At 34.5% G+C, this 23,680-nt stretch overlaps 1 long non-coding RNA gene across 1 annotated transcript in view; it reads left to right on the forward strand.

Annotated features, from left to right (window-relative positions):
- LOC149556262 (uncharacterized) overlaps positions 1-18,911 on the forward strand; it is an 87,360-nt gene extending 68,449 nt beyond the window's left edge. Inside the window, exon 3 of the long non-coding RNA XR_016352343.1 lies at positions 18,563-18,911. This is a non-coding gene — a long non-coding RNA (uncharacterized LOC149556262). The remainder of the gene's footprint in view (positions 1-18,562) is intronic.
- The last annotated feature ends 4,769 nt before the right edge of the window (positions 18,912-23,680 follow it).

Genomic DNA, 23,680 nt, shown 5'->3' on the forward strand with positions numbered 1-23,680 from the left:
AGTTTCAAGTCCCATAGTTATCCTATTTAATCTAGCTTTCCTTAAGTGAATTGGCATGCATGATTTCCACTCAAAGTAATTGTATGGAGTTAGGATAGGCATATTTGTTTGATCCATGATGAAAAAATGTAGAGAAGAAATGCTAAAAAGAAGAGAACCCAGCCATGACAATGCCCCCACTTTTTATGCAATGAAAGAACACCCCGCACCCCCCCCCCCCCCTCTCACAAAGAAATATGATTTGGCACTTTATTTTAGTGCATTTACAACTACCACGAGCAAGAAATACTAAGTGGTCTTGATTTCAATGCATTACAAAAACCCTCATGAAGAGCATATGTTGAAAGTGAAACTTGGGCACAATACTCAAAGAAACAAATAACACCACTACGATCTACTCAAAAAATATGCAATTTCAAAAAAATAATCACCTCGATATGAGGTCGTATGAGAAAGTTATGATCCTCCGAAGTTTCCAAAATGATAATTGTGCATAGCCAAGAATCTACAATTTCTAAAAAATTTATGAATGAAAATAAAAAATAACTGCACTAGTGGATAGAGCACAAAAAATAGACAAGATCATAATAAGAATCGTCAAAATTAGAGTTTGTATGAGCAAGAATGAGGCATTTAAAAATTGCATTCAAATTTGTGATTGCCAACAGAGAGGGATATGGTTGTAGCCTTTCATGTTCAATTCTGCAAAATATATAGATTCATGCAAAAACTAAAAGATACACAAATGGTTTTTTGGGGCTATGAACAAAACCCAAAAAACATTTTTCTTGCTGATGTACAAAAGATGTAGTTGTAATGTAAATCATTTGCCTTTAACAACAAAAAATGACCCTAGCAACCAAAAAATGACCCTAGCAACCAAAAGACGTCATGAAAAGGTTGAATTAGCTACCTAAGTCAATCAATGACATGCTAAAACCTACAATATTGATTGAAAATATCAAAATGCAAGTTGGTTGTTAGATTTGAGATTGAAACCCCAGTTTCACAACTTGTATGATGATCTTCGATCTCAGTGAAATGTAAGCCAAAATATTACTTTCTCAAGCCTCCTGGATGCATTGGGACAACCATAAATGTTGCCAGTATAACCAAAAATGTTGCAATCACCTAGATTTCATAAAACACGTGTAAACCCTAGATATTAAAAACATTTTTGTTAAACTTTTTTGATTCTCAAAATCATCCGAAGATGCGAGAGAAGAGCATACTGGGTTTTTCAAAAACCTACAATAAGATTTATTAGTCCTCTCCAAATCTCTCAAATAAGGAAACTAAAATCTATTCTTGCACATAGAATGGCTCTGATACCATGTTAGAATCTAAAAGGATTAACAACCTAGAAAAGTAGTTCAAAGAATAGATATATAAACTATGAATGCAAATGATACAAAATCAAAATAGCAACATAGAGATAGTCTCCAAGAGAGTAATGCAAATGCTAGAAGCAAAATAGCATTAAGAGGATGCAAAAATAAGAGATGCAAATACAAGCAAAGTAGCATGCTTATATAGGCTAGGAAGAGGGAGGAGGTGGCAACACCGACCAATGAGGAGCAACCATCTATCAGACTAAAGATAGCAATATATCTTCCCAAGATAGCTAATGAATGCTCACATGTAGGAAGGTGACACCTCACAATGATCCACCTAATAAGGCATGCTTTATTAACCTAAGTGAGATTATTAGAAGTGTAGGAAAAACTTAGCAATATAGGGAAAAATAAATAACCTACTAGGAAATAAAAAAAACAACACTAACATTCGCCACTATTTTTATGTAGATTCACTATAGTAGTCAAGTTCTTCACCATATTTCTATTTTATTTTACTCTTATTCATCATAGATTAATTTGGGTGTATTTATCAAGGATCACCATTCGCTAAAGGCCCATTATCCCAAGTAAAAAAAATTATTTTCACTAGGACCCAATTTACCATGCATCATACATAATCATGTCCCAAATTCTTGCCCTATTTGCCCAGTCAATTTTTTAAAATTACACAGGGTTTGCCAAATATTAGTTGTTATTATAAGCAATTGTCAACCCCTTTGCCAAAATGGACGATGGAGATTATGAGGAAAAATTTGATGGCTGATATGAAAATGATTTACTTGTCTATTTAAGAGATATGAGTTTCAATACTAAAACATGTCGAAGAGAAGGAGACTTAAAGAGATTTAGTAGTACAAGAATTTAATTGATTTTGAGCTCATAATTGTGATTAGCAGCGAACTAGAATGACTACGAGTCTGTAGTGTCTTATTCAAGTGAAATTTTATTTTAGCCTTAATTTGTTGGAGATGTCACAGTCAAACTTAAACAAGAAGAGGACTATTGAAAATGGAGATGTCCAAGAGAGGCCAACAAAATGTAGAAATATATCTTCATACTTTGGCAAGGGTAGACATAATAGTATTGGTCAAAGTGAGGAAGCTACATCATTAGAGGAACCTATACAATTTCAAGGTTCTCAACCTACACAAGAGTCTAATCAACAAATTGGGAAGCCTAATAAATTTGGTGATGAAGTTGTGGAACCTAATATCTCTGATGAAGATCACCCTGAAGAAGAATTTTAAGTAAATAATCATTACCAGGATGAATCGATCAACTTCAATGATGATGATGGTTCAATTAACAGTAACACTAAAGGGAGAGGAAAATCAAAAGAAAAAATTGATCATCAATGGGACATGTCAAGGAGATTTAAATTTGATTGGGCAACAAATTATTCATTCATTGAACCCATGGACAATCCAATTGTAGGTGACTTGCCAGTAGAATGTAGATGTATGATTTGTAGTTGGAAGTATAAAAAGGAAAAGCGGTTGTAGCTTAAACTAAACACCATAGAGAAACATGTTGGTAAGGTTTATGAAACCTCAACTATAGATGGAAAGGAAATAAATGTCATGCCCAAAATATAGGGCAAAACACATGCAATTTTTTTTTAAATTAATAATTAAAATTAAATTCACTAAGTTTGATAAGTTTAAAGCAAAGGACTAAGGTACATTGCAAGACGGATACAAAAATCTCCTAACAAAACTTTCAAGACTACAACTCAGTTTGAGGCATCATAAAGTGATAGATTGTTATCATAAACATTTGTTGTTAAATTAATTAATTAAATTAACCAACTAATTTTAATTAATTAAAGACCAGACACTTTAACTTTGATAAATACTCTTACAATCTTACATCTTTAGAACAATAGTATAACATGATTTCAATAATTTTAGATCCTATTAACTTTGATCAATAATAATTCTATTAAACAAAATATCAATTAATACTACAACTAATTGGTTCAGATGTCAAAACTAAATAATATAATTCAAATTATGCAAGACTTTAAATAAAGCACCTACTAACTAAAATAATGTCTTACATACAATTAAATAAACTTTATTCCAATAATGATTGTTCAATCTACAAAACTTTCAACAATAGAATATTTCTAATAAAATAATGATACCACTAAAAAATTGAGTAAAAACTAAATAACTGCATAAGATATTCACATTTTAATGTATAAAATACTCTACCATAATTAACAACTCATACTTCCAAAACTTATGCTAATCTAAAAATTTAACATTACAACACACAAATTTCAAAAGAGATACTTAAAGAAAATAATGCTAATTTAATAAACTAATAAATTACTAACATAATGAAAACTAACTATTATTAAAAACTAACACTAAACTAAGTAACTTACATAGCATTTAAAACTAACTAATAAAAAAAACTAATTATTATTATAACTAATTTAATTATAACTAATTTTTTTTAACAATAAATTTCTTATCTTAAAACATTAATTATTAACACTAACTACATTCAATTAATAATTAAATAAAAATCTAATTTTAACATAACTAACACACTTTATTAATTACTAAATCCAATTGAAACTTAAACTAACTAAAACTAACACTAAACTAACATTAAACTACTCTAATAAAATAAAATACAAAACAACTAATAAAATAAAATACAAACCAACTAATAAAATAAAATACAAACCTAAATTTAAAGCTAAACTCACAACTAACTTACTTTTTCCTTTAACTAATTTAAAACCTCATTTAAACTACAAACATATTAACACCCCTCACGTCACCTTCCTTCCAAGACTCAGTAGTAAAAAGAAAAGATGAGCGCATTCGGCAAGGAGAAGGGCCAAAAAAATAAAAAAATAAAGGTAACTTGTAATTAATTTCAAATTTGCCCCCCCACAATTCTCATTTACTCCACCCAAGGTACGTCCATCAAGGATGGGAAAGGAGTTGGCCAGCAAAGAAAAAGGTGGAAAGAAGTTTATTTAAAAAGGAAAAGGTCTCCCAAGCACATTTATTACGTGACATGACTCCTGCCATAATTTCAAATCAAATCATTTTTATACAAAACCCAAGTCAACAAGTCTACACCAAGGGAGGGGAATAGGGATGAGCATTAAAGTGTATAAAGTTTTGTAGTTGGCTTCTTTTTTTTTTTTTTTTTTAAATTTCATTTTTTTTTTTTCTCCTCTTTTGGATATGAAAGGATATTTTGAAAACATATCATTCTGATTTAAAATTTTATATAAAGAATGTGTAGAGAACATTCTCTGTTACTCTAAGGGAATTAATTTGTCTTCCCATACAAAATCCAGTGAGAAATTTTGCTCCTAGGAGTGTATTTTTCTTTTAAGCCCCCCTTTTTTTTCTAAGTGTGGAAGTTTTCTAACTTGAATCATTTTTCTAAAAGGCATTTTTTTTTTTGTCTTATATATTTTTTATAACAAGGAGGTTTATATAATCTTACTCCTTTCCAATTGAATTTGTTAAATACCTAGTTAAACCAAGGGATTGAATAATGTGTTTTAACAACAATGTAAGATTATTTAGTTTTCCAATCATCACGAAAATAAATTATAATTCCAAGCACAACAAAATTTCTATCGTAACATATTCAAACTTAAAATTTATATAATTGAACATCACCATTTACTCTATTTTTCTACAGACATATGCATAAATTGAAACAACATAAGATACAATGCAAAGAGGTTTTCTCAATATTTTCTCTCTATTAATCAACTTGGTTCAAGGCTCCATCAGGAAAGAATCAGCAAGAAAACCCGACATCCTTGTCATTACATCAAATTTAAATACATTTTAACATAATGTTACAATTCAAATGAATTCTCTTCTAGGTCTTTCACAAGAGATCCTTTCCAATATCTCCAATGCATCAAGGGAAACATGGAAAAGATGAGAACTAACTCGAAAGTAAAATAACATAATATGATGAGCAATTCAAGCATGCATCCCCAACCCAGTTTTGCACAATAGATTCAACATTGAACCAGACTAGGGGGGAGGTGGATTTTCTCAATAGGAGACATCAATCACCATACCATAACATATTCTTTTTGGGGCTAAAAATTAAGAACTTCCGTTCTTCTACAAATGCCCTTTTGAGGCCAATACAACAAAGATTTTCATTCCTTCCCTTTTTCAAGAATTCAAATTTTTAAACATAGTATGTGATGACAAGTAGGGGCCCATAACACCTTACCCTCTTTTCCTCTTCTCACCATGAGGAGACTCTACACTATTGAGGTCCAACTAAGGCCCTTCTCCCGTACATGGCCACTTTTTCCCTATCCAAGGATGAGTAATGCCAAAACAATCCCCATGAAATCCCCTCAAATTTTTCAAGCAAAGCATAAGTATGACATCCAAGAACAAGTTAAGATCCCTCCCAAACACCCTCAACACACACATACAAGCAATACAAAGAACAACACAATGCTTTATGCATGAATCAAAACATGAACAATATGAAGAACATGATCAAAAGAGTGAAGAACACTACCTTCACAAAAAGTTATGGTAAAATGACAAGTTGAGAAGAGCTTTTCCTTCCTTTCCTTAAATCTTGAAACTTCTCTCTAAAACTAGAGATTGGGTAACAACCCTAAAACTTCTCCAAAATGCATCTAAATATGATCCTAACTCAACCAGGCTTTAGGTAACCCCAAAGTGGAGTTTGAGCCACCAACTCATGAAGGAGACAAATCAATTTTTGCAATCAACCAAAAGTAGGATTTTTGAGTGACCCTAAAAGTCAACCAAAGAGGCTAGGGGAGTGGAAAGTACTCCCAACCCATACCCTTACCCCTATGATACTTAAATTTAATATTTTTAAGCCTTCAAGACTTAATAGGAACCAAACAAAAGCTAGAAGAATAGTAAGACCAATTAACAACCTTCAAAGAAAGACAATGCAAAATAGCACAAATTAGCAAGGGGTACAGTTCCATCTTTCCATTAGGTTTCTTGACTAACTATCCTACACACTCATTGCACATCAGTAGTTCAAGAATCACATGCATATATGTAAAATACGTATCAGAACAATCATGTAAATTAAAAACATCCATCTTTCTAATAATCAATTGTTTATCTCATTCTACTCATATTTTTTATCATTAAAATTGCATAATCAAAGTGTTAGTTCTGCATTCATTTACTTCATCATTATACATGTTCATAAAATATTAAATGATGAAATAGATATCTGAAAGTAAAGCATCACACATCAAATAAAAATAGCATAATAATGTTCGGTGCATCAAATAATGTCCCGACTTATCGAGTCATGAGCATCAAAATAATAATGTATCAACTATGCTACAATGGGTCAGGGTGAGGCCTCACATCTTCCCCCACTAGGCATGAAATTCCTCCTAGAGTTCATCAAAAAGATATGGGTATTGAGATCGCATCTGTGCCACATCCTCCCATGAACCCGTAACCTCATCATAGCAATCCCACTGGACCCTAACCTGGTCCATCTCTCGACCTCAAAGTACTATGGTCTATCAGGCAATAATATGGATAGGCTCTAGCGCTATTTGGCTATCCAACTCCACCTACAAAGCATCCCAATCTATAATATGAGACTCATCATAAATATATCCTCTAAGTATTGAAATATGAAGCACATCGTGGATGCGTGATAGGCTAGGTGGCAAGGCTAAATGGTAGGCAACTGGTCCTATCCTCTCTAGGATCTCAAATGGTCCAACAAATCAGGGTGCCAACTTAGAGCCCTTTTTTAATCTAATCAAACTCTTATGCAGCCGCACCCTGAAGAACACTCTATCTCCAACTTGATACTCTTGATCTATCCTCTTTGCATCAACATACTTCTTTTGTCGATCTTGTAGCTCTCTTAGGTATTGTCTAATCAGGGTCACCTGCTGCTCCATCTCCTTAACTAACTGAGGACTAATAGATACTCGATCCTTGATCCTATCCCAACTCAAGGGCATCCTGCAAGGTCTTCCATACAAGGCCTCATATGGTGGCATACCTATGGAGGAATGGTACCCATTGTTATAAGCAAACTCAACAAGATGTGGGTATTCATCCCACTTAACCTGATGGTCCATCACGTACATACGTAACATATCTTCCAAAACTTGATTCACTCGCTCAGTCTGAGTGTTGGTCTGAGAATGGTATGCTATACTAAAATTGAGCCTAGTGCCCACTACTGCCTACAACTCTCTCAAAAAGGATGAAGTGAACAATGAGTCCCTATAAAATATGATCTTATGGGGAATGCCATGGAGTCTGACAATATCTTGCAAAAATGCCTGAGCTATGTTATGTGCCATGTATGTAGTATGCACGGGAGAGAAATGGGCAACCTTGGTCAACGTGTCAACTGTCACCAAAATGGCATCATGGCAATAAGATGACAAAGGGAGACCAACAATAAAATCCATAGATATAACATCCCACTTCCACTTTGCAATCTCATGAGGCTGAAGGAGCCCACTGGGATGACGATGCTCTACCTTTAGCCTCTGACACTCAAGGCATCTCGCAACTATGTTAGCAATTTGAACTCTCATGCTTGGCCAATGATACAACTATCTCAAATCTACATGTAACTTCTTAACATCGGGGAGCGCTGCATAAGGTGCTATGTGAGCCTCAAGTATAATGAGCTCGCACAAACCCCCAATGGAAGGTACATACATACGTTCTCTATGATGCAAGGTCCATCAGACTCAAAATAATACTCTGAATACTTCCCTTCCAAGGGTCTCTGAGCATGCACCCCCTGACTAACCTCTACATAAAGCTCATCTTTTGGCAAGTGCTGTAGAATCCACTCTCTCAAATCAGTGCTGATAGTCATAGATGAAAGCTCATGGCACCTTCTACTTAAGGCATCTAAAACTACATTCTCCTTTTCCTTGATGTAATGAACATCAAAATTGTATTCACAAAGGAACTCCATTCACCTTCTCTATCTAGCATTAAGGTTCAGCTGCATAAATATGTACTACAAGCTCTAGTGATTGGAATGAAGCTCTAATCTATGACCTAGAAGGAAATGTCACCACCTCACTAAAGCATGAACCACTATTGCAAGCTCTAGGTCATGAGTAGGGTAATTGAGTTCATGAGTCTTCAACTTCCCAGCCTCGAAAGAAATAGGTCAGCCATCCTGCATAAGCACTGCCCCTATACCATCCAAAGATGCATTGATGCATACCACAAAATCAACAGATGGATCTAGTACTACAAGAATCAGTGCAATCGTGAAGGCTCTCTTGAGCTCTTGAAAAGCCCTATCACACTTCTCTGTCCACTCATACTTCTTTCCCTTCTTCTGAAGACATGTGATGGGGTGTGCCAATCTAGAGAATCCTGTAATGAAGCGTTGATAACAACTTGCTAATCCCATAAAGCTCCTCACTTCAATGACACTGGTGGGTGCTGGCTAATCCATGATGGCCCTAATCTTTGATGGGTCTACTGAGACACCATCACTTGATATAGCATGACCCAAATAATGTATCTCAGGCCTATAGAATGCACACTTTGATAGGCTGCCATACAACTGATTCTCTCTCAATTTCTATAATACCTATCTCAGGTGCTCTTCATGCTCCTTCTCATCATGAGAATATATTAGGATGTCATCAAGGAAAACAACCACAAACTTATCCAAAAAGGTACAAAATACTCCATTCATGAGGCTCATGAACATAGCTGGAGCATTCATGAGGCCAAATGGTACCACGGTGAACTCGTAGTGACCATACCTAGTATGAAATACAATCTTAGGGATATCACTATCCACAATTCTCAACTGATGATAACTCAACTTAAGATCAATCTTGGAAAATACTCAGGCACCTTGCAATTGATCGAAGAGTTTGTCAATCCTAGGAAGGGGATATTGGTTCTTGATGGTTACTTTGTTCAATTGTCGATAATCAATACACAACCTAAGTGATCCATCCTTCTTCTTAATGAAGATCACTGGTGCACCCCAAGGTGACACACTAGGTCAAATATGCCCCTTCTCTAAGAGTTCCTCCAACTAAATTTTTAGTTCGCTAAGTTCATGAGTAGTCATCCTGTATGGTGCTCTCAATATTGGCTTCGCTCAAGGCACAAGATCAATATGAAAATCCACTACTCTAGGTGGAGGTCTACCAGGGAGCTCTGAAGGAAAAACATCTACAAACTCTTACAATATTAGAAAATCATCAAGGGATGGCTCCCCCCCCCCCCCAAATCTTTCTCCCTATCATTGATGGTGATAGCGAATAACTGACATCCCTTTCACATGCACCGCTTAAGCTGCATAGCAGAAATCATACAAAGAGATATGGATCTCCTTACCCCAAGGATCAATCTAGAGATATCATCTTCATCCACACATTCCACCCTCTTTTGTCAACATTTGGACCTTGAATAACTGATTCACCACCCCCCTCAATTATTCTAAAGCATTTCTAACACAAAGAGTATTATAACTATAGAGTATAGTTTGTATTGTATCATCAATAATCATTCATATTTGAATTTGAAATTTTTGAATGAAATTTTGTATTCCAATAGCATATAATAGAGTAAATCAACTAAGAATAACCAAATAAAATAGAGTAACTTAACATACATTGAATTGGAAAATATGAAAACTAGATAAAGCACATTTTTTTTTGTATTCATACATTAATTAGAAAATTTAGGAAATTTCTACTAAATTAGTAGTAGCAATCAATAGGTTTTTTTTTAACTTATTAACTACTACATCATATCATTCAATGTTCATTTTAGAGAAGAAAGAAAGTATTATGTTTCATCATTAAAATTTGAGAACAAAGAGTATTATTACTGTAGAATGTAGTTTGTATCATATCATCAATGATCATTCATATTTTAATTTGAAATTTTTGAATGAAATTTGTATTCCAATAGCATATAATAGAGAAAATCAACTAAGAATAACTGAATAAAATAGAGTAACTCAACATACATTGAATTGGAAAACGTGAAAATTAGATAAAGCACAATTTTTTTTGTATTCATTTGCAATATATTACAACTTATAGTAATTCAAAATTTAGAGAAATCTTTGTAGGCCAATCTAAACATCCTTTGATGGTAGAACAATTTGGTTCATATTATAGTCACACTCCTACAACTTTGTTAGCAATTCATATTTGGAAGTGTTACTTGATAGAATTGATTCAAAGGTCTCACTGGTTTGATAAAATCCATGAATGTATCAGGAGATATATCTATAGGAAGAAAGTCTAAATCAATATTTATTTTTTCCTACAACCTTATTTTGTAATTTTCTCTTCCAATGAACTTATTTGTGTCAGATCCATTAGAAAAACCAAGACTTTCCATATTCTCTTTCCTTTGTTCTATCTTTGTGATCTTATGCTTAGCTTTTTCATCCAACTCCTATGCTTTCAGTATCTTCTCACATTTTTGAATGATACTTGATGCCTTCACTAAGGCATCAAGGTGGTTGCTAATTCCCTTGTTCGATAGATAACTATCACTCTTACTATAGAGTTATTGCATAATATCTTTTTCTTTCTTTTCTTTCTTGACAACATCCATGTTTTGTTCAATGTTCTTATGGAGCTTCAAATAACATCCTCTCAAAACTACTCATACAAGCTATTAGACATCACCAATATTTGGCCCCAAATGTGTTCTTTGGCCAAATATTGGTGATGTCTAATAGCTTGTATGAGTGGTTTGAAATGCTTCAAAGTATGAGAATATGTTATTTGAAGCTCCATAAGAACATTGAACAAAACATGGATGTTGTCAAGAAAGAAAAGAAAGAAAAAGATATTATGCAACTCTACAATAAGAGTGGTAGTTATCTATCAAACAAGGGAATTAGAAACTACCTTGATGCCTCAGTAAAGGTATCAAGTATTATTCAAAAATGTGAGAAGCTATGGGAAGCACAAGAATTGGATGAAAAAACTAAGCAGAAGATCACAAAGATGGAACAAAGGAAAGCGAGTATGGAAAGTCTTGGTTTGCCCGAGGGATTTGATGCAAATAAGTACATTAGAAGATAAAATTAAAAAATAAGGTTGCAAGACAAAATAAATTTTGACTTATGTTTTCTTCCGACAGACATATCTCCTAATACATTCATGGATTTCATCAAACTAGTGAGAACTTTGAATGGAATTTTAGAAGCAAAAATGCTATCAAGTCACACTTTCAAATATGAATTGCTAACGAAGTTGTAGGAGTGTGACTATACTATGAGCCAAATTTTTTTGCCATCAGAGGATGTTTGGACTGGCCTACAAAGATTACTCTAAATTTTGAACTATTGTAAATTGTAATATATTGCAAATGAATACAAAAAAAATTGTGCTCTATCTAATTTTCATGTTTTCTAATTCAATGTATATTGAATTACTCTATTTTATTCAATTATTCTTAGTTGATTTACTCTATTATATGCTATTGGAATACAAAATTTCATTCAAGAATTTCAAATTCAAATATGAATGATCATTGATGATACGATACAAACTGCACTCTACATTAATAATACATTCTTTCTTTTCTAAAATGAACATTGAATGGTAGGATATAGTGGTTAATAAGTTGAAAAAATACCTATTGATTGCTACTACTAATTTAGCAAAAATTTCCTAAACTTGCAAATTTGTCTCTGCATCATCAATGTCATCATCATCCAATTCTAGTATTCCAGTTCCTTCACTGTTCTCTTCATTTTTGTTTGTGTCTTCTTCACTCTGACCTCTGCTTCCATGACTCTCATGCCACCTCTACTTGTCCCACTCAGAGTCATTGTCAAAGATTGGTTAATCATCTTGCCCAACCCTCTTCTTTTGCATCATTTCTTCTAGATTTCCATTATTTTTTATAAGGAAAAGTATTGACATCATACCTAGATGTGTAGACCCTCAAGCATGGTTCCAAATTCTTGTCTAGTTTGTCTCTTAGCTTTGATTTTAAGAAGTTTAAAGCACTGAAAACTCTCTCATCTTCAGTAGTGCCTCTCGTGTTTGTAGTCTATATTTTGTTATAGTTTGATCTAAGAGATACGTGTTACTCATGTTACTTTTACATTTGAGATGACTTGATGGTCACATATTGTACTTTGATTTGATGGCATTATGTTTTATGATGGTATCCTATTTTTGAGTATTTGGACATATCTCTAATTATCTCATATGGTGGATTTAATGTTATGGCTATTTATTGCATTCTTTCTTTGTTATTCTTTATGCGAACATGAGTGATGTAAATGGATTATTTTGGTATAATTGAATAATTGGTTAATTGGGTTATTTATTGTATTTATTTCTTTAGTTATGTTATTATGTGCAATTGCACTTGATCATATGTTTTAGTGCACAGGATTCATATCCTTGGTAGTGGTACATGTAGTTAGTGATTCAGTTGTTCATATTTTACCAATGTTGTCCATGTATGGTCAATGTACCTTATTAAATTATTTAAATTAAACCTTCTGGTGATTATTAAATCCAGACTCATTCGCATTATGTGATTAGATTTGTGAGTGTGTCTGTACATTTTTAGAGGTTCACAATTGTCGTGAAAGTATTAAGGTTTTCTGTGATTTTAGTTTGTGGGTTTTTGGACTTTACTTGTATTGATTTTAATTTTTGGCAACTTTGGCATAAATGAATTCCAATTACTTGGAATAACCTATTTTCATTTGGGTTGATTTGGGGTTCAACTAGTTTTCGTAGTTAATTACCCTAATTGATTATTCACTTGAAAAGTGAATAAGTATACAAAGAGTAAATTAATTCCTCACATCTCACTTTTAAAAATTAGAAATTTGATAGTTTTTTTCCAAATCCTCTTTAGGATGATTGTGTTTTTGTTCATTTTCAGAGCTACAGGCATGGGATCCTTGCGAGATCAGTCTCGTTGGATCCAACTTGGTGACACCTTGGTTTGCCATGACTTTCGACAACTTTTGCAAGATATTTATTTTATCTGGTTGATTATACTTATAAAGTATCGCACGCCCAAAGTAGAAATACATGCAATACTAGATATTATCACACACATTAAGGAAAAATGTCATGTGACATTGGAAAGTATCACACAACCTTTGAAGAAATGTCATATGATACTAGAAAGTATCACCTAGGCTATATGAAAGTATCACCTCAGTCTGTGAGAAAACCTACTCGGGTGACTAGTGAACACTTTTTGACTTGACTGAAAGGTTTTGAGAGGTGTCTGGGATACCTATTGTGGATTTCTTGAATCCAATTGTATGACCATTCAAATTTGGGTTATTTTAGATTCAAATGTGTTTTGTGACTTTCATAGGTTTTCATTTTAGGTCAGTAGTGGCGTTTGGAGATTCATTGGTGTTTGGATGTTTTTTTAGTCTTCCATTATGATCTTTGTGATCCTTGTATGTTGATTGTCATGTGCATCCATACTTTTAAAAAAAAAAATTACCTTGGCTTTTATGTATCCTTATTCCAAGGATCTCTGAGCAGGGCTTTAGATCTAGTATCAAAGCCCATGTTGCAACATTGGGATCTTTGTGTTATGCTTCCACTATGTTATTGTTTTCAGCGTGTATGTTGTTACCTTATGTTTTTTATTTTGATATCTCATTGTGGGTTATGTTTGTGATGTATGATTCTAACCTTATCTTGTTGCTTCTATAGTGATGTCTCTTACACGTAGCCCTGGTGGTAGGGCTAGTAACTAATGAAATAACCATGAAGAATAACACTAAGATGAAGAATGTGAACAAGGCAAGGGAGAACAAGGTAACAATGATCAAGGTAGAAAAGGGGCATTGATGCCTTTATTACAGGAGATCATAGCTTGGTTGGGACCTTATGTAGAAGAAAACCAACGGAGCCAGGGTTGGGAAGAGGAATCTCATCATGGAGATTCTAACATGTCTGAGCATAGAGAGGAGGAGTGTGAACAATCTCATACACCACTAGGTGGTAGAAGGCACCATCAAGGTGGTAGGAATAGAAATGATGAGGATTCCATCCATTTGGATATTATGAAATCTCTTCAATAGTCCAAACTACCATTCTATGAGGGCAAAGGAGGTGGCCTTAGGGCAGAGACTTGGTTATTGGACATGGAGCATTGCTTTTCCATGTATCCATATGCAACTAATCTAAGTGCCCATTGTGCAGTTATGTAGTTAAGGGATCACACATCCATTTGTAGGAGTATAGAGGGGCAAAAGCTCTAGATCAACATTACAAATCTCACCGAGGAGATCTTTGAGGAGAGATGCAGAGAAATATTTTTGTCTCCTCAATTCATAGAGGCTCATGTTGATGAGTTCCACAAGATTAAACAAGGGAATATGTTAGTGGACTAGTACAAGATTAGATTCTTTGAGCTTAGGTGATACTCATTCTATGATGAGATACTCCTTACTTAGTATTTTATCTGAGGGCTTAAGGATGCCCTTGTTGGAGAGGTTAAGATGCATCAACCTAGGACTCTTATCCTAGTAGTGGAGGAGGCATGAATTTTAGAGAGTAATTTTGCAAGAGGGTTCAATAGAAAATTAGGTTCGCAAAACTATAGTGCATGGACTTCAAGGCAGGGTGCATAGTTTACTCAATCCTCAAGAAAGGGCCAAACCCAGTCAGCACCCTCTCAAGATGGACATCATCACATGAATAAAAAAGGGTTTTGGTCAAAGGGTGGATAGAATTTAGGTGCCTTGGGGAAGAAAGGAGATGACTAGAGCTGTGGCTAGAAGTCCCAACAAAATCATCCCCCTTAGAGTAATCTACAAAACTCTAGCAAGGGAACTGCTCCATATTCTAGTGTTGTTCATGATGGGCATGAACCCAGTTCCATCTTTGCAAGAGAGTGTTACTCTTATGGCTAGTCCTGCCATAAAGTAGCAAATTGTTTTATTAAACCTTCTTTGGGACCTAGTAGAGGTGCAACTAGATTAGAAACCACTGTGGGAGATGTAGGTAGAAGCCATCGAGTCTTTGTTGTGATGGATAACTATCAAGCTGAGCATCAAGGTACCATAGTCAAGGCTATAGTTATTTTGCATAGTATTTCATCATTAGTATTATTTGACTCAGGTGCTTCATATTCTATTATTTCCCAATCTCTTGTTTAGCAATGTGGGCTAGTGGTAGCATGTCAGGTCAATAGGTGGCAAGTTGAGTTAGCCACAGGTTCCAAAGTGGATCTAAACTCCTCGATCAATAGTTGTAGATTGAACTTAGGTACCTTCACCACCACGGTGGATCTTTGTATCCTACCTTTAGGATTGTATGATATTTTGTTGGGCATGGATTGGTTAGCCTCCCATAATGTGAATATAGATTGTCTCCATAAGTTAGTGCTTTGTGTTGATGACATAGGTGGGCAGGTGGAACTTTTAGGGGTCCAGAGACCAGTCTCACTTTGGATGATCTCAGCTAATTAGATGAAGCAAAGTGTGTGGAAGGGATGTTAGATGTTTATAGTTTCTATCAGTGATCTTGAGGAGGCCAAGAGTCATACAATGACACTTGATGATCACGCACTCCTTCATGAGCATGCAAATGTGTTTCCTAATGAGGTACCAAGTATACCACCACAATGTGACATTGATTTTCAGATCGATCTCATACTAAGAGTGGAGCTGATTTCATGAGCTCCTTACTGTATGACTACTCAAGAGTTGAGTAAGCTCAGATTATTATTCAAGGAATTTTTGGCCAAGGGCCATATTCATCATATCCCCATGGGGTGCACCAGTCATCTTTGTGAAGAAGAAAGATGGATCTTTGCACTTATGCATTGATTACCAACAATTGAATAAGGTGATGGTGAAGAACCAGTATCCTTTGTCAAGGACAAATGAATTGTTCAATCAAATGAAGGGAGCATGAGTGTTCTCAAAGATTGATCTTAAGTCACAATACCATCAACTTTGTATTTATGAGGCTGACATTCATCAAACAACTTTTTGTACATGATATGAGCATTATGATTTCATGGTTATACCCTTTGTGTTAACTAATGCACCATCAGTGTTCATGTGTTTGATGAATGGAGTATTTTACATGTACCTAGATCGATGTGTCATTGTATTCTTGGATGACATATATTGATCTATTCGAAGACTATTGAAGAACATGAGGTCCATTTATGCTAGGTGTTGCAATGCTTTTGAGACCATCAGTTGTACAAAAACTTGGGAAAATGTGAATTCTTCCAATTGGAGGTAAATTATTTGGGGCATATCATCACTAGTGATGGTATTGCAATGGATCTAGAGAAAATCTAAGTGATCATGGATTTGCCAGTACCGACTACTATTTCTAAGGTTTGTAATTTCATGGGATTGGTAGGTTATTATTGTCACTTCATGAAGGATTTTTCACATGTAGCTCATCCCATCACTTCTCCTTAGTGGAAAGGGAATAAGTATGTTTGGTTAGACCAGTGTGAGGCAACATTCATTGCTCTTAAGGAGTGTTTGACTAATGCACCAGCCCTTGCAGTGCCTAATCCTATAGGCAATTTTATGGTTTACACAAATGCTTTGTTAGAAGGTGTGGGTATAGTTTTGATGCAGGATGGTCGAGTGATTGCATATTAGTCTAGAAAATTCAAAGACCACAAGCTCAACTACCCCACTCATGATTTAGAACTTGTGGCCATGGTGCATGCTCTTGTTCGTTGGAGGCTTTTCCTTGTGGGACACAGTTTTGAGTTGCATAGCAATCATAGGAGCTTGCAGTATATCTTTACTTAGCCAAACTCAAATGCATGATAGTGTCACTAGATGGAGTTCCTATATTAATATGACTTTGATGTTTATTACATTAAAGGGAAAGAAAATGTTGTCGTAGATGCCTTGACTAGGAGGGAGCATGAGATATTAGTCTTGTCATTACAAGTGGATTTGTGAGGCCATATCTTAGAGGCTTTTCCTAATGACAAATGGCATTAGGAGGTAAGGGCAGAGATTGAGTATGGGCATACCCTTGAGGGGAGGTCTTCAGGTTATTTGCTTGAGCTCAATAGACTACTGCGATACTTAGGGCATATCTATGTATTGGTGTCTGGTGATCTTCATACCTTGGTTTTGTTAGAGGCACATTGTGCACCATATTTTGCACATTCCAATGTCAAGAAGATGAATGCCAATCTTAAATAGTTGTACTTTTAGGCAAGGATGAGGTGTGATGTTGTTGACTTTGTTGCTTGATGTCTTGAGTGCTAGAGAGTGAAGGTAGAGCATCAATATTTGACGGGTCTTTTGCAGCCTCGTGTCATTCCAGAGTGGAAATGAGATACAATTTCTATTGATTTCATCATAGGATTCCCTATTACATCATGGTGACATGATTGTATTATGGTGACAATGGACAAGTTGTCTAATGCAACACATTTGTCACCCATGAGGACATCCTTCACAACTTCTTCTATAGAACATGTTTTCTTGGAAGATATTATTCGATTGCATGGGATCCCTCATTGGATTATTTTGCATAAAGATCCAATGTTTACTTTATCATTGTGGATGTCTCTCCAGCATGCTTTGGGTGTGCAGCTCAATTTTAATTTGGCTTATCACCTAGAGACTAATGGTCAGACAAAGAGGGTGAACTAGGTTCTAGAAGATATGCTTTGCATATATGTGATGGACTGGTAGGTGAAGTGGGAGGATTATTTATACCTTTTTGAATTTTCTTATGGCAATGGGTATCATATTTCTCTTGGCATGTCACCTTTTCAGGCCTTATATGGTAGACTGTGACGTACCCCTTTAAGTTAGGATCATTTGGAAGACCGATTACTTCTAGGTCCATAGATGCTTCTACATATGGAGCAGCAAGTTGTTCATATTAGAGAGCATTTGGTTACTGCTCATGATAGGTAGAAGAAGTATGCAGATGCCAATAGGTTGGGTCATCACTTTTATGTGGGTGACAAGGTGTTTTTTAGAGTGTGTCTGAGGAAGAGCCCCATTTGTTATGGAAAAGGCTCTAAGTTGGCACCACATTTTGTCAGACTATTTGAGATCCTCGAGAGGATTGGTCTTGTTTCTTATCGACTAGCATTGCCACCTAACCTATCACACATCCATGATGCTTTTCATGTTTTTTTTTGAGACAATATATTCCTAATGTGACCCATGTTCTTGATTGGGATGCTTTGCAGGTGGAGGACAAACAACTTTCATTGGAGCCCATTCGTATCCTTCAACATCGAAGACTAACTTTGAGAGGTTGGGACATAGAGTAGATAAGGATCTAGTGGGACCTGAGTAATGAGACCTCTAATACTTGGAAGGACGCTACATGTTTGACCCCTATCTTTTTGTAGGCTCTTAGGAGTAAGCCTATGCCTAGTGGGGGAGGATGTAGTGCCTCTCATGTTTGCAATTTGTACCTTGTTATATTTTGATCCAAGAGATACTTGTTACTCATGTTACTTTTAAATTTGAGATGACTTGATGGTTAGATGTTATACTTTGATTTCTAATATAAGAGATGTTAGATTTCTATGATGTTCAGTTGATCATATTTGTATGATGATGCCATTTAAGATGATAGTATGTTTTATGATGGTATCTAGTTTTTTGTTATTTAGACATATCTCTGATTATCTTGTATGTTTGATTTAATGTTGTGGTTATTTATTTCATTCTTTCTTTGTTATGCTTTATGCAAACGTGAGTGATGTAAATGGATTATTTCACTATAATTGAATAAATGGTTACATTGGTTTATTTAATGTATTTATTGCTTTGACTATGTTATTATATATAATTACACTTGATCATGTGTTTTAGTATACATTATTTATATCCTAGCAATGGCATGTGGAGTTAGTGATTCAATTGTTCATATTTTACCAATGTCATCCCTGTATGGTCGACATGCCTTATTTAATTGTTTAAATTAAACCTTCCAATGATTATTAAATCTAGACTCATTTGCATTATGTGATTAGACATGTGAGCATGTCTGTGCATTTAGAGATTCACAACCATCACAAAACTATTAAGGTTTTCTATGATTTTAGTTTGTGGGTTTTCGAGCTTTATTTGTATTGATTTTAATTTTTGGCAGCTTTGCCATAGATGAATTGCAATTTCTTGGGATAGCCTATTTTCATTTGGGTTGATTTAGGGTTTAATTAGTTTTTCTCTTTATTTACCTTATTCAATTATTCACTCGAAAAGTGAATAAGTATCCAAAGAGGAAATTGATTCCTCACTTCTCACTTTTTCAAATTTGAAATTTGAAATCCTCTTCAGGAGGATTGTGTTTCTATTTGTTGTGGGAGCTATGGGTGTGGGACCTTTTTGAAAGTGGTCTCGTTGGATCCAGCTTAGGGAGACCTCGATTTTCTACGACTTTTGGTAGCTTCTACAAGATATTTATTTGATTCCCATTTTAGCCCTTTCGGCTATCAGATAGGGCTCTCCTATTTTTATGTTTCAGCTTCATTTCTATTTTTCATTTCTGGTAGTTGTATGTTAGGAGGCTGGGAACTAGTATTCCCCTCCATTTATGATTGCTAGTTCTGCCCAATTGGTCAGGCATGAACATTTTCCTAATTTTTAGGATGAGGGTTTGGGGTTTCGCACCATTATGCTAGATGTTTTTTCATGTAGTGTCTGAACCTAAATTTTGTTGAATTTTTGTGGCTTTTGTGCCCTAAGACCAAATAGATTTTAAAGCTCAATTTTTTTGAGTTTTGAGGTTTTTACCTCAATTTGTGTGTCGCCTAGTTTTTTTGAGTTTTCTTGGCATAATGTTCCAGTCGTGGACTTAGATTATCTATAGGATGTCAATTAGACCATTGTTGCACTTTTATGTTGTATTGGGATGTGTTTCCCATCCATCTTCCTAAGCTTGTATTTGATTGAGTGTCATTTTGCTTGTGTTTGTATCTAGCCCTTCATTTTATGATCTTTGCAATGGTGGTGCACCACACATGAGCACGCACACATGCATTTGTCGGGTGACTTATGAGGCCTAAACTCCCAATTGTATTTCAGTGAGTATGCTCATTTGGGGTTGGGTTGGGAATATTCACGCCTATGGGAACTCATCATTGGATGAGTGTGGGTATGGTAGGGTAGCATGGTGGGGGCTTCTATCTCACAACCTAGTGATTATTGTGTCTGGAGGGTTGGTGTAAAGAAGTTCTAAACAAGTGATAACTAAATAAATTAATAGGGTAATAAATTTAAGATAATAAAATGTTTTGAGCACCTAGTTAAATTTGAAGACACGAGATTGTGCTCCTCCTGAGGGAGTGTGAGCTATTATTACTAGCTTGGGCTACACAATGCCAAGCTATTTTCCCTCCAAGAGAGTCCCTACATAGTTACTCATTGAGTGTCTAACTAGGACCTATTGTACTTGCATTGTCTCATGATCAGGTTTCAATCATCATTACTATCTAGCATGGGTGTTAGGCATGGATGTTTTCTTTATGTGTGTTGTGGTTGGATCATTATCTCTATCAGCACAATGAGAATGGACCTATGGTTTTCACATGGTTTTGGAGGCATAGCTACCTATACCACTACTAGGCACCAATGTACAAAGATGGTCTATTATTCTAGTACGACCGGTGTTGGATGTTTTGCTTGGTATTTTGGGTTTTTGGAGTATGTTTCCTTGTGATTTATGCTTTACTTGGAATGCTTGGATATCATGTTTAGGTGATGTTAGTTATTTTATGCATTCTTATATTTTGATGTTTAGCATATGATTACATGATGGGTTTTACCTAGTTGAAGTATATATTGTTTTACTAGATTAGCATGTTACATTTCCTTGTTCTTATGATGTTATTACATTTTAGTAGTGACACCCTCATATGAAAACTCTGACTATCTGGTTGACAGTTTGGAATGTTACATGTGGGGGATGGCTAGGACCTTCAAGGTCTCATGATGCTATTATGGTTGGGAGGAACCACACGAGTTTAGTTGTTTTTGTACATTGTGACATTGCTTTCAGTATGTTTTCTTATACTACTATGGTTTATATGGTTAGATGTTTATCCGTCTTGTTGCTCTTGTGTTTGAGTGTCCAAGCCTTGATTTGTGGATTTGGTACTCCATGGTGTGAAGGTTTTAACTTTTAATTACCCCTCTAAATGTTCATTGGAGTGTTCTTGCATTTTTTGGGTGACAATGTTCTAGTATTAGGTGATACTTGTAAAGTATCACACGCCCAAAGTAGCAATATCATGCAATACTGGAAAGTATCACATGCCTTTTGGTGAACTATCATATGATTGATAGGCCAACACTTGGGCAAATAATAATAAAAGAATTAATGATTTATGATGACGTTCGGCTAGTCTATACGTGTCAATCCAAGAGCATAAGCTTGCGAAAGGCATGTGAGCAATATGCTATCAAGGGATGTAGGTTGTGAGCTGAGTCATTATGAATGCAACTAGACCACATGAAAGAAAACCTACAACAAAGAAAAATAAAGTTGGTGACAGGAACTATCGCTTCCTAGCAACAAGATCTTCTTTTTTATGTTCAAGCGACAAGAACTATAAAGAAATTGCAGCAAACTCTAAAACAACAAGTTTAACACAAATAATAAAGCCAAATCTAAAACATGGAATCTAATTTAAAATAAATAAAAGATTTATAAATTCTCAAACAATAAATCTTATAGTGAAAACCTTAATACAACTAATATAATTCTCAATGATCAAGAATGAAACATAGGGATGAATTATAGATACAAATACTATATGAAATACTAATTTGAAATGAGACAACATAAATAATTAAGAAAGTAAAATACTTAAATGAAATTATATAGAACATAAAAAATTAAGACATACAACTTACAAAAATATATATAATATATTTATATACATTCGACAGTCGAGAGTGGGTGCCCTTCCTCCCAACAAACTGATTGAAAAAAATGCTCAAATAAATCTTAAATCAGCTTAGTACAATAATATATTTCTAATATTATGATTCATACATTCTTCTCCTCCTCTCTTGAATATGTGATGGCTTATATAGCCTTTTACATATAAAACAAACAATTCCATTTTTATCATGGAAGTTCAATCTTTATGGCTGAAACTTATTGTTTTATTTTTAATAAAGAGTGTAAAATATATGACCACTCTTTCTATAACACAATAAACTAATTTCTTAACAATATGCTAATTATTTGCAAACTAGTTTTCTAATAATATAACAGATAAACAATATGAAAATCTGGCCAAAATGGTAAATCTGAAATTTTGGCCTTAAGAAAACCACTCATAACTCTTTTATCATTCACTTTCTAAAGATTTTGCCGAATGAGAATTGAATTGGCTCTATTCTAGACAAAAACACATACCTCAAATTTTTCAAATTCTTCTTCATTTTCTCAGAAACTGGCATGCAATATTGATTATAGAAAATGTTTGAATTGTGATTTCTTGCAAAATTCTAATAAATATAATAATATCATTAAATTTTCTTCAACCTTTTCCTTAGTCAATATTGTTGGAATAGAAAATACTCCAAATAAATACCAATAAGAGTCTTGCATAGAAGGTGATAGAATGCATGTTGCAAATATATATTTCAATGCAAAAAGAATAAGGCTTATTAGTAAAGATAATCAATAATTACTTTCCATAATCTAATCTCAAAAATAAATTAAATATAACTTATATATTAAATCATTTGCAACATAAAATGGTGAAATGATATGAAAATAGAATGGAATTGGAATGCAAAAATATGATGAAATGTGATAGAAAATGGGACATTATTTGCTCTCATCATTCCCCCCAACTTAACATATGCATGTCCTCATGCAATCATTATGATTAAGAGGTCTTAGGTTTGAACTTGTAACCTTTATCTTTTCTTTCTTTTTCTCCTTTCATTTTTTTTTTCTTTTCTACCTTTTTGTGTTCATGACATTAAAAAAATTAGTTTTCATGCTTAGCCAAATGAAATAGGTGATAGGAAAAAAGAAATATATGGGAGACTGATTAATGAAATCAAATTATTATGCGAGTTGAAATAATGATATTTATGGTGAAATGATAAGGAAAAGGATAAATAATGGGTGATAATGGGCGAATGGATAAGTAATTAGATGATACACCCCCCCCCCCCCCAACTAAAAAGGTTGACTGTCCTAAGAAACAAGGAGGGGCTAAGTATGAGTGTTACAAAATGATCAATATATGAAACAATATTAATAAAGGTAAGAGATAAAATAATGAAAAATAAAATTGACTATTTTACCCACTCACATGTCGAGGGAAGCC

The sequence above is a fragment of the Cupressus sempervirens genome, chromosome 5 (genome assembly GCF_028749045.1).
Source record: "Cupressus sempervirens isolate cs-2001-9-10 chromosome 5, ASM2874904v1, whole genome shotgun sequence".
NCBI lineage: Eukaryota > Viridiplantae > Streptophyta > Pinopsida > Cupressales > Cupressaceae > Cupressus > Cupressus sempervirens.